We start from the raw sequence: 10,976 nt of genomic DNA, 5'->3' as shown, positions 1-10,976 counted from the left end.
GACTATTATACATTGCTGGAAAGCCCAGGATGTCTACTTTCCAACGCCGTTGAGAGCGCGCCAATTGGGCTTCTGTAGCTCCAGAAAATCCACTTCGAGTGCAGGAAGGTCAGAATCCAACAGCATCTGCAGTCCTTTTCAGTCTCTGAATCAGATTTTTGCTCAGGACCCTCAATTTCAGCCAGAAAATACCTGAAATCACAGAAAAACACACAAACTCATAGTAAAGTCCAGAAAAGTGAATTTTTAAATAAAAACTAATAAATATATAATAAAAACTAACTGAAACATACTAAAAACAATGCCAAAAAGCGTATAAATTATCCGCTCATCAACTATCCACAGTCAAAGCTGAATATATATCTGCCTCTGCTTGTTGTTCTCAATTAATTTGATTAAAAATTCAGTTAGAGGATTATAAATTGAAAATCAATAGCATACCTTTATTTTGTGATAATATGAGTGCAATAAACATCTCTAAAAATCCTGTTCTACACTTTAGAACTAAGCACATTGAAGTTAGATATCATTTTATTAGAGAACATGTGCAAAAGGGTACTATTGATATTCAATTTGTGAAATCCAAAGAACAACTTGTTGATATATTCACTAAACCTTTGTGTGAAAATGGGTTTTGTTCATTAAGGAATAGTTTGGGAATGTTAGAATTGAGTTCTATTGAGAAATTGTGATCTTCACTGATTCTGTTTGGTTTTGTCTCGTAGGAAGGAAAGAGACAAATTTGGGGACGTGATGAACAGACCATGAAGCAGGGGGAGACTGAACACTGGCATTTCTGAACATAAGGCCTAGCAAAATCTCTTGGACCTACTCCATGACTCCGGCCCGTTTTCAGTTGTTCATCACATTTTAATATAAATAATATTTTTTGGAGGTTATCACATCATATCTTGATAGGGGAGTTCATGTCAAATCAAATCTTTTCCCTTACTCTCTCCCTTGATTCAAGGAAAAGATCTTTCAGTTACTTTTTAATTTTAAAATTTCCTTGATGATAACTGCTCCATTAAATACCCATTATTCTAATAATCATCTCTCCACTCAACATTAAATGTAGTTGTAACCTCTCTCCACTACCCAACTTCTTCGGTCATCACTTCACCTTCTCACCTTTTACTTCTTCCCTTATCATTATGAAAAAGAAGGTAGTGCCTAGGAGAAGCAATCGAACCCCTCCTTCCAAAATCGAAACCCACTCACACTCACATTCATATCCACTCTACTTCACCCTCATCCTCTTCTTCTCAATCAACCGAAGCCATGAGGAGGAAAGTAATTGCTTAGAGAACCTCTTCTCGCAAAAAGATTGGAAAAGGGAAAGAGCATGTGGTCGAAGAAGAAGTAGAGTCACAATCCTCTCCACCTCCGTCACCCCAAGGCGATCAACTCCTCATCCATTTGGCCAAAGCTCTCAGCGCTCCAAAGGTTATATTTTGCGTAACACTAGAGAACCACCAAACCTGGATTCTCTAGACTTCAAAAATAAGTTCAACAAGAATCACTCTCACTTTGATCCAGCACGATTCAACTCATGCGCTGCCTACGAGTTCCATGGTCAAGTTTTGATTAACCGACATCTGTGTGCTTCTCGCATTGTGAATCTGGAAACCCTGAGTGCAAAAGGAATTGACTTCATTACTTTGTTTGATCATCTCAAATGGACTCCTTTGTTCAAGATTCAAAATTCCGATTTATTCAAATCTTGTTCACGAATTCTACGCAAACATGATGTACCATGACGGAGCAATTCATTCTTATGTCAAGAAGGTTCATTTAACTCTGAACAGAGAGACCATCAACGCTGCCTTAGGGTACACTGATGAAAGAGCCCTTGCTTATATGCCAGGAAAGTGGGACTCTCAAGTTGACATTTCTTATCAGATAGCCATAACTCAGGTTTGCAAAAAATTCTCTACATTGGATAGAACTGTTCTGACTCATAAGGCTCTTGGTTCAGTAAGAGCTCTATTTCACCGCATTATCAACCACATTCTTATGCCACATTCTTATGGTCACGATTTTAAAGAGGGGTCACCATAGAGGCTATAGTCACGGTGAAAACCGTGACCATAGATAAGGCTATGGTCACGGTTGTTAGGAGGGGTGACCATAGAGGCTATGGTCACGGTTTAAGGAGGGGTGACCATAGATAAGGCTATGGTCACGATTTTAAAGAGGGGTGACCATAGAAGCTATGGTCACGGTTTTTGTGACCATAGATAAGGCTATGGTCACAGTTTTCAAGAGGGGTGACCATAGAGTCTATGGTCACGGCGAAAACCGTGACCATAAATAGGGCTATGGTACGTGTGACCATAGATTAACCTATGGTCACGGTGAAAAAAGGTTGCTTAAAGTGTCACAATTTAAAAATTGCAACAGTGACCATAGAAACCGTGACCATAGATAAAAAAACTGTGACCATAGACCTTTGGCCACGAGAGAATAGGCCACGGTAAAAAATCGTGACCATAGGTCCAAAACCGTGACCATAGATCTATGGTCACCTTTTTTACTAGCTATACCGTGACCATGGGCCTTTTTTTTTGTAGTGAATGTCTGTCAACTCTTCCGTTCAAGACTAAAACACCAAAAAAATCAAGGCACCTAGGTATAATTGCTCTTCTTATCAGTTGTTTCTTCCTCCTGTTAAATTTTTTTGGGTATATTTTGTTTTATTTGGCGCACCAAGAAGGTTAAAGTTTAACCAAGTTCAGAAACGAATAGAGACTTATTTTCTATATGGAACTATGATGGTAAAATTTCATTTGAAGACGTCATTAAAGCAACATAGGACATTAACATCAGATACTGCATAGAAACTGGTATTTATGATTATGTCTACAGAGCACAACTTTCAAATGGCAAAACTTTTGCATTGAAGAAACTTCACTAAAAGGAGTCACAAAATCCATCTTTTGACAAGAGCTTCCGAAACGAGGTAAAGATGATGTCACAAATTCGTCACAGAAACATTGTCAAGCTCCATAGATTTTGTCTCCACCATCGGTGCAAGTTTTTGGTATACGAATACATGGAAAGAGGAAGCTTATTTTCTGCCTTGAATATGGATGATGATGAAGCTAAGGAGTTAAGTTGGAGCAAGAGGGTGGATATCATTAACGAAATTCAATCCCTCTTGAAATAGGAGCATTGGTGTCTTTACAAGAGTTATACATAGAATTCAATCAAATAAATGGTTCCATTCGTTCAGAATTTCAGAATTTGATCAACCTGTGCATTTTACATCTTTCTCATAATATGATATCTGGTGTTATGACACCTAACCTAGTTTAGTTCACGAGTTTGACCTCGTTCCATCTTTAAACATACCATTAGAGATAAAAATTCTTGATTCTCTTTGTGATGTAAACCTATCCAATAACAAGTTAGAGGGATTGATCCCATCTCCCATGCTAAACTGTATCAGTTTTGGTGAAGTTAACTTGAGTAATAATCTGTTAAGTAGAAACATTCCCTCAAAAATCAGTTATGTTAAGAAACTTGATATGAGCCACAATCTTCTTAGTGGTAGTGTACTCTTTTTTTCCATCAAGGATGGTCCCTATATTCCAGGAAGACAATTTTTTTTGTCAAGTTCGGATCTTAGCTACAATAATCTCACAGGAAATTTACCTATATAACTTGCAAGCATACCTCGTATAAATTTGTCATTCAGCTTTTTCGAGTGTCTACAAGGCTGCAAGGATTTTTATGCAAAATTAATGATTGGTAATACTCCAATGTCTGTCAACTCTTCCGTTCAAGATCAAAACACCAAAAAAATCAAGGCACCTAGGTATAATTGCTTTCCTATCAGTTGTTTCTTCCTCCTTGTCATTTTTGTGGGTATATTTTGTTTTATTCGGCGCACCAAGAAGGTTAAAGTTTAACCAAATTTAGAAAAAAATAGAGACTTGTTTTCTATATGAAAATATGATGGTAAAATTGCATTTGAAGACATCATTGAAGCAATATAGGACTTTGACATCAGATACTGCATAGAAATTGGTACTTATGACTATGTGTACAGAAACTTCACTAAAGGGAGTCACAAAATTCATCTTTGGACCAGAGCTTCGGAAACAAGGTAAAGATGTTGCCACAAATCTGTCACAGAAACATTGTCAAGCTCCATGGATTTTGTCTTCACTATCGGTGCATGTTTTTGGTATTCGACTACAAGGAAAGAGGAAGCTTATTTTATGCCTTGAACATGGATGATGAAGAAGCTAAGGAGTTAAGTTAGAGCAAGGGGTGGATATCATTAACGGAATTCAATCCCTTTTTAAATAGGAGCATTGGTGTCTTTACAAGAGTTATACATAGAATTCAATCAAATAAATGGTTTCATTCCTTCATAATTTCATAATTTGATCAACAGGCACATTACATCTTTCTCATAATATGATATCTTGTGTTATACCACCTAAACTATTTTAGTTCACGAGTTTGACCTCGTTCTATCTTTCTAACAATCAATTGGGTGAAAATATACCATTAGAGATAGGAATTATTGATTCTCTTTGTGATGTAAACCTATCTAATAACAAGTTAGAGGGATTGATCCCATCTCCCATGCTAAACTGTATCAGTTTTGCTGAAGTTGACTTGAGTAATAATTTGTTAAGTGGAAACATTTTCTCAAAAATCAGTTATGTTAAGAAACTTGATATGAGCCACAATCTTTTTAGTGGTAGTGTATCCTTTTTGTCCATTAAGGATTGTTCTTATATTCTTGGGACAAAATCTTTTTTTATATAAATTTGGATCTTAGCTACAATAATCTCACATGGAATTTATCTATAGAACTTGTAAGCATACCTCATATAAATTTGTCATCCAACTTTTTTGAGTGTCCACAAGGCTGCAAGGATTTTTATGCAAAATCAATGATTGGTAATACTCCAAGGTCTGTCAACTCTTTTGTTCAAGATCAAAACACCAAAAAAATTAAGGCACCTAGGTATAATTGCTTTCCTATCAGTTGTTCCTTCCTCCTTGTCATTTTTGTGGGAATATTTTGTTTTATTCGACGCACCAAGAAGGTTAAGGTTTAACCAAGTTTAGAAAAGAATAGAGACTTGTTTTCTATATGGAACTATGATGGTATAATTGCATTTGACGACATCATTGAAGCAACACAGGACTTTGACATCATATGCTGCATAGAAACTAGTACTTACGGCTATATGTATAAAGCACAACTTTCAAATAGCAAAATTTTTGCATTGAAGAAACTTTACTAAAGGAAGTCACAAAATCCATCTTTTGACAAGAACTTCTGAAACGAGATAAATATGTTGTCGCAAATCCGTCATAGAAACATTGTCAATCGCCATGGATTTTGTCTCCACCATCGGTGGATGTTTTTGGTATACGAATACATGGAAAGAGGAAGCTTATTTTCTGCCTCGAACATGGATGATGAAGAAGCTAAGGAGCTAAGTTGAAGTAAGAGGGTGGATATCATTAACGGAATTCAATCCCTCTTGAAATATGAGCATTGGTGTCTTTACAAGAGTTATACATAGAATTCAATCAAATAAATGGTTCAATTCCTTTAGAATTTTAGAATTTTATCGACCTGCGCATTTTACATCTTTTTCATAATATGATATCTGGTGTTATACCACCTAAACTAGTTTAGTTCACGAGTTTGACCTCGTTTCATCTTTCTAACAATCAATTCGGTGGAAACCTACCATTAGGGATAGGAATTCTTGATTCTCTTTGTGATGTAAACCTATCCAATAATAAGTTAGAGGGATTGATCCCATCTTCCATGCTAAACCGTCTTAGTTTTGGTGAAGTTGACTCGAGTAATAATCTGTTAAGTGGAAACATTCCCTAAAAAATTGGTTATGTTAAGAAACATGATATGAGCCACAATCTTCTTAATCGTAGTGTACTCTTTTTATCCATTAAAAATGATCTGTATATTCTTGGGACAAAATCTTTTTTTTTTATCAAATTTGGATCTTAACTACAATAATTCCACAGGGAATTTACCTATCGAACTTGCAAGCATACCTCATAAATCTGTAATTCAACTTTTTTGAGTGACCACAAGGCTGCAAGGATTTTTATGCAAAATCAATGCTTGGTAATACTACAATGTCTGTCAACTCTTCCGTTCAAGATCAAAATACCTAAAAAATAAGGCACCTGGGTATAATTGCTCTTCTTATCAGTTGTTTCTTCCTCCTTTTCATTTTTGTGGGTATATTTTGTTTTATTCGGTGCACTAATAAGGTTAAAGTTTAACCAAGTTCAGAAACGAATAGAGACTTGTTTTCTCTATGGAACTATGATGGTAAAATTGCATTTGAAGACATCATTGAAGCAACACAGGACTTTGACATCAGATACTGCATAGAAACTAGTACTTATGACAATGTGTACAGTGCACAACTTTAGAATGGAAAAATTTTTGCATTGAAGAAACTTCACTAAAGCGAGTCACAAAATCCATTTTTTGACAAGAGCTTCCAAAACGAGGTAAAGATGTTGTCACAAATACATCACAAAAACATTTTCAAGCACTATGGACTTTGTCTTCACCATCGGTTCATGTTTTTGGTATATGAATACATGGAAAGAGGAAGCTTATTTTATGCCTTGAACATGGATGATAAAGAAGCTAAGGAGTGTTGTTGGAGCAAGAAGGTGGATATCATTAACGGAATTCAATCCCTTTTGAAATAGTAGCATTGGTGACTTTACAAGAGTTATACATAGAATTCAATCAAATAAATGGTTTCATTCCTTCAAAATTTCAAATTTTGTTCAACTTGCGGATTTTACATCTTTCTCATAATATAATACTTGGTGTTATACCACCTAAACTGTTTTAGTTCACAAGTTTGACCTCATTCCATCTTTCTAACAATCAATTCGGTGGAAACATACCATTAGAGATAGGAATTCTTGATTCTCTTTGTAATGTTAACCTATCCAATAACAAGTTAGAGGGATTGATCCCATCTCCCATGCTAAACTATATCAATTTTGGTGAAGTTGACTTGAGTAATAATCTGTTAAGTGGATATATTCCCTCAAAAATCGGTTATGTTAAGAAACTTGATATGAGCCACAATCTTCTTAGTAGTAGTGTACCCTTTTTGTCCATTAAGGATGGTCCTTACATTCTTGGGACAAAATCTTTTTTTTATCAAGTTTGGATCTTAGCTATAATAATCTCACAAGAAATTTACATGTAGAACTTGCAAGCATACCTCGTATAAATTTTTCATTCAACTTTTTTGAGTGTCTACAAGGCTGCAAGGATTTTTTTGCAAAATCCTTGATTGGTAATAATCTAATGTCTGTCAACTCTTCCGTTCAAGATCAAAACACCAAAAAATCAAATCACCTAGTTATAATTGCTCTTCCTATCAGTTGCTTCTTCCTAATTGTCATTTTGTGGGTATATTTTGTTTTATTCGACGCATTAAGAAGGTTAAAGTTTAACCAAGTTCAGAAAAAAAAATAGAGACTTATTTTCTATTTTGAACTATGATGGTAAAATTGTATTTGAAGACATCATTAAAGCAACACAAGACTTTGACATCAGATACTGCATAGAAACTAGTATTTATGACTATGTGTATAGAGCACAACTTTCAAATGACAAAATTTTTGCATTGAAAAAACTTCACTAAAAGGAGTCACAAAATCCATATTTTGACAAGAGCTTCCAAAATGAGGTAAAGATGTTGTCACAAATCTGTTACAGAAGCATTGTCAAGCTCCATGACTTTTGTTTCCACCATCGGTGGATATTTTTGGTATACAAATACATGAAAAGAGGAAGCTTATTTTATGCCTTGAACATGGATGATGAAGAAGCTAAGGAGTTAAGTTGGAGCAAGAGGGTGGATATCATTAACGGAATTCAATCCCACTTGAAATAGGAGTATTGTTGTCTTTACAAGAGTTATACATAGAATTCAATCAAATAAATGGTTCCATTCCTTCAGAATTTTAGAATTTGATCAACCTACGTATTTTACATCTTTCTCATAATATGATATCTGGTGTTATGCCACCTAAACTATTTTAGTTCACGAGTTTGACCTCATTCCATCTTTCTAATAATCAATTCGGTGGAAACATACCATTAAAGATAGGAATTCTTGATTCTCTTTATGATGTAAACATATCCAATAACAAGTTAGAGGGATTGATCCCATCTCCCATACTAAACTGTATCAGTTTTGGTGAAGTAGACTTGAGTAATAATCTGTTAAGTGGAAACATTCCTCAAAAATCGGTTATATTAAGAAACTTTATATGAACCACAATTTTCTTAGTGGTAGTGTACCCTTTTTGTCCATTAAGGATGGTTCTTATATTATTCAGACAAAATCCTTTTTTTCTTTTTATCAAGTTTAGATCTTAACTACAATAATTTCACAAGAAATTTACCTGTAGAACTTGCAAGTATACCTCGTATAAATTTGTCATTCAACTTTTTTGAGTGTCTACAAGGCTGCAAGAATTTTTATGCAAAATCAATGATTGGTAATACTCTAATGTCTATCAACTCTTCCGTTGAAGATCAAAACACCAAAAAATCAAGGCACCTAGGTATAATTGCTCTTCCTATCAGTTGCTTCTTCCTCCTTATCATTTTATTGGGTATATTTTGTTTTATTCGGCACACCAAGAAGGTTAAAGTTTAACCAAGTTCAGAAAAAAATAGAGACTTATTTTCTATGTTGAACTATGATGGTAAAATTGCCTTTGAAGAAATCATTGGAGCAAAAAAGGACTTTGATATCAGATACTGCAGAGAAACTGGTACTTATGACTATGTGTACAGAGCACAACTTTCAAATGGCAAAATTTTTGCATTGAATAAACTTCACTAAAAAGAGTCACAAAATCCATCTTTTGACAAGAGATTCTGAAACGAGGTAAAGATGATGTCACAAATCTGTCACAGAAACATTGTCAAGCTCCATGGATTTTGTCTCCACAATCGGTGCATGTTTTTGGTATACGAATATATGGAAAGAGGAAGCTTGATTTATGCCTTGAATATGGATGATGATGAAACTAAGGAGTTAAGTTGGAGCAAGAGGTGGATATCATTAACAGAATTCAATCCCTCTTGAAATAGGAGCATTGGTGTCCTTAGAAGAGTTATACATAGAATTCAATCAAATAAATGGCTCCATTCCTTCAGAATTTCATAATTTGATCAACCTGCACATTTTACATCTTTCTCATAATGTGATATCTGGTGTTATACCACAAAAACTATTTTAGTTCACGAGTTTGACCTCATTCCATCTTTCTAACAATCAATTCGACGGAAACATACCGTTAGAGATAGAAATTCTTGATTCTCTTTGTGATGTAAACCTATCCAACAACAAGTTCGAAGAATTGATCCCATCTCCCATGCTAAATTGTATTAGTTTTGAAGAAGTTGACTTGAGTAATAATCTGTTAAATGGAAACATTCCCTCAAAAATTGGTTATGTTAAGAAACTAGATAAGAGCCACAATCTTCTTAGTGGTAGTGAATCCTTTTTGTCCATTAAGGATGGTCCTTATATTCTTGGGACAAAATCTTTCTTTATCAAGTTTGGATCTTTGCTATAATAATCTCACAGGGAATTTACCTATAGAACTTGCAAGCCTACCTCATAAATTTGTAATTTAACTTTTTTGAGTGTCCACAAGGCTGCAAAGATTTTTATGCAAAATAATCATTGCTAATACTCCAATGTCTATCAACTCTTCCGTTCAAGATCAAATTATCAAAAAATAAGGCACCTATGTATAATTGCTCTTCCTTATAGTTGTTTCTTTTTTTGTCATTTTTGTGGGTATATTTTATTTTATTTCACGTACCAAGAATGTTAAAGTTTAACCAAGTTCAGAAATGAATAGGGACTTGTTTTCTATATGGAACTATGATGGTAAATTTGCATTTGAATATATCATTGAAGCAATACAGGACTTTGACATTAGATACTGCATAGAAACTGGTACTTATGACTATGTGTACAGGGCACAACTTTCAAATGGAAAAATTTTGCATTGAAGAAACTTCATTAAAAGGAGTCACAAAATCCATCATTTGACAAGAGCTTCCGAAACGAGGTAAAGGTGTTGTCACAAAGCCATCCCAGAAATATTGTCAAGCTCCATGAATTTGTAGAACCTATGCACAATTACTCAAGAGGGGGGGTGAATTGAGTATTGCAACAACAATGAATCTTTTTGCGAAAGTTAAAGACAATATACAAAAGTGTTATTGTACTAGTATTTTTCCAAGAGCTTAACTCAATTGCTAAGCATTTATAAGGAGCTTTTACTTTCCAATAGACACCAACTCAAATAAATTGATCAAGCTTTTCACCAATCTGACTTAAGCTACTCCTTAAGTACTTACGAAGCTACTTTTCGATCACAATTTATTTGCTCAAAGGTAAAAGACAATAATATTGAAGAGATGAGTTTGGAGAGATGCAAACGCTATTTAGAGTGGTTCGGCACAATCCTTGTCCTACGTCCACTTTCTTTCTCAATCGCAATTGAGAAGTTCCACTATTGCCAAGCTTCAAGGTGCTCGCGCAAAACCTTTTACAATCCGAGTCCTTAGTTTCTAACACCTCACGGTATATGATCACCACTCGTATACTAACCCACTCCACTTAGAGATACCTTCTCTAAGATTTGCCTTGAGTACTTAGTATACCTCTTTGGTATCCTCACCGACTATAGTGTTTATAACTCTTGACTCAACCTTGGAGATCACACTCCAATTTACAAAGTGTACAAGAAAACAATTCTCAAAGAATTATTGAGATGAAATGAGTACTCTCTAGAAGAGTGTATGATTACAAGTTTAGCACTACTGAACCAATTGATATTGCTCTCTCAAATAGTGTATTATAAAAAATGTGTAGAATGAAAGAATATGAACAAGATAGTTT

At 34.8% G+C, this 10,976-nt stretch overlaps 2 pseudogenes; both read left to right on the top strand.

Annotated features, from left to right (window-relative positions):
- The first annotated feature begins 1,746 nt into the window (after positions 1–1,746).
- LOC127748515 (LRR receptor-like serine/threonine-protein kinase GSO2) lies at positions 1,747–7,937 on the top strand (annotated as a pseudogene).
- Positions 7,938–8,086: 149 nt separating this feature from the next.
- LOC127748514 (MDIS1-interacting receptor like kinase 2-like) lies at positions 8,087–9,143 on the top strand (annotated as a pseudogene).
- The last annotated feature ends 1,833 nt before the right edge of the window (positions 9,144–10,976 follow it).

This window comes from Arachis duranensis, chromosome 6 (assembly GCF_000817695.3).
Source record: "Arachis duranensis cultivar V14167 chromosome 6, aradu.V14167.gnm2.J7QH, whole genome shotgun sequence".
NCBI lineage: Eukaryota > Viridiplantae > Streptophyta > Magnoliopsida > Fabales > Fabaceae > Arachis > Arachis duranensis.
The sequence above is the reverse complement of the archived record's forward strand: the minus strand, read 5'-3'. Positions and strand labels throughout refer to the sequence as shown.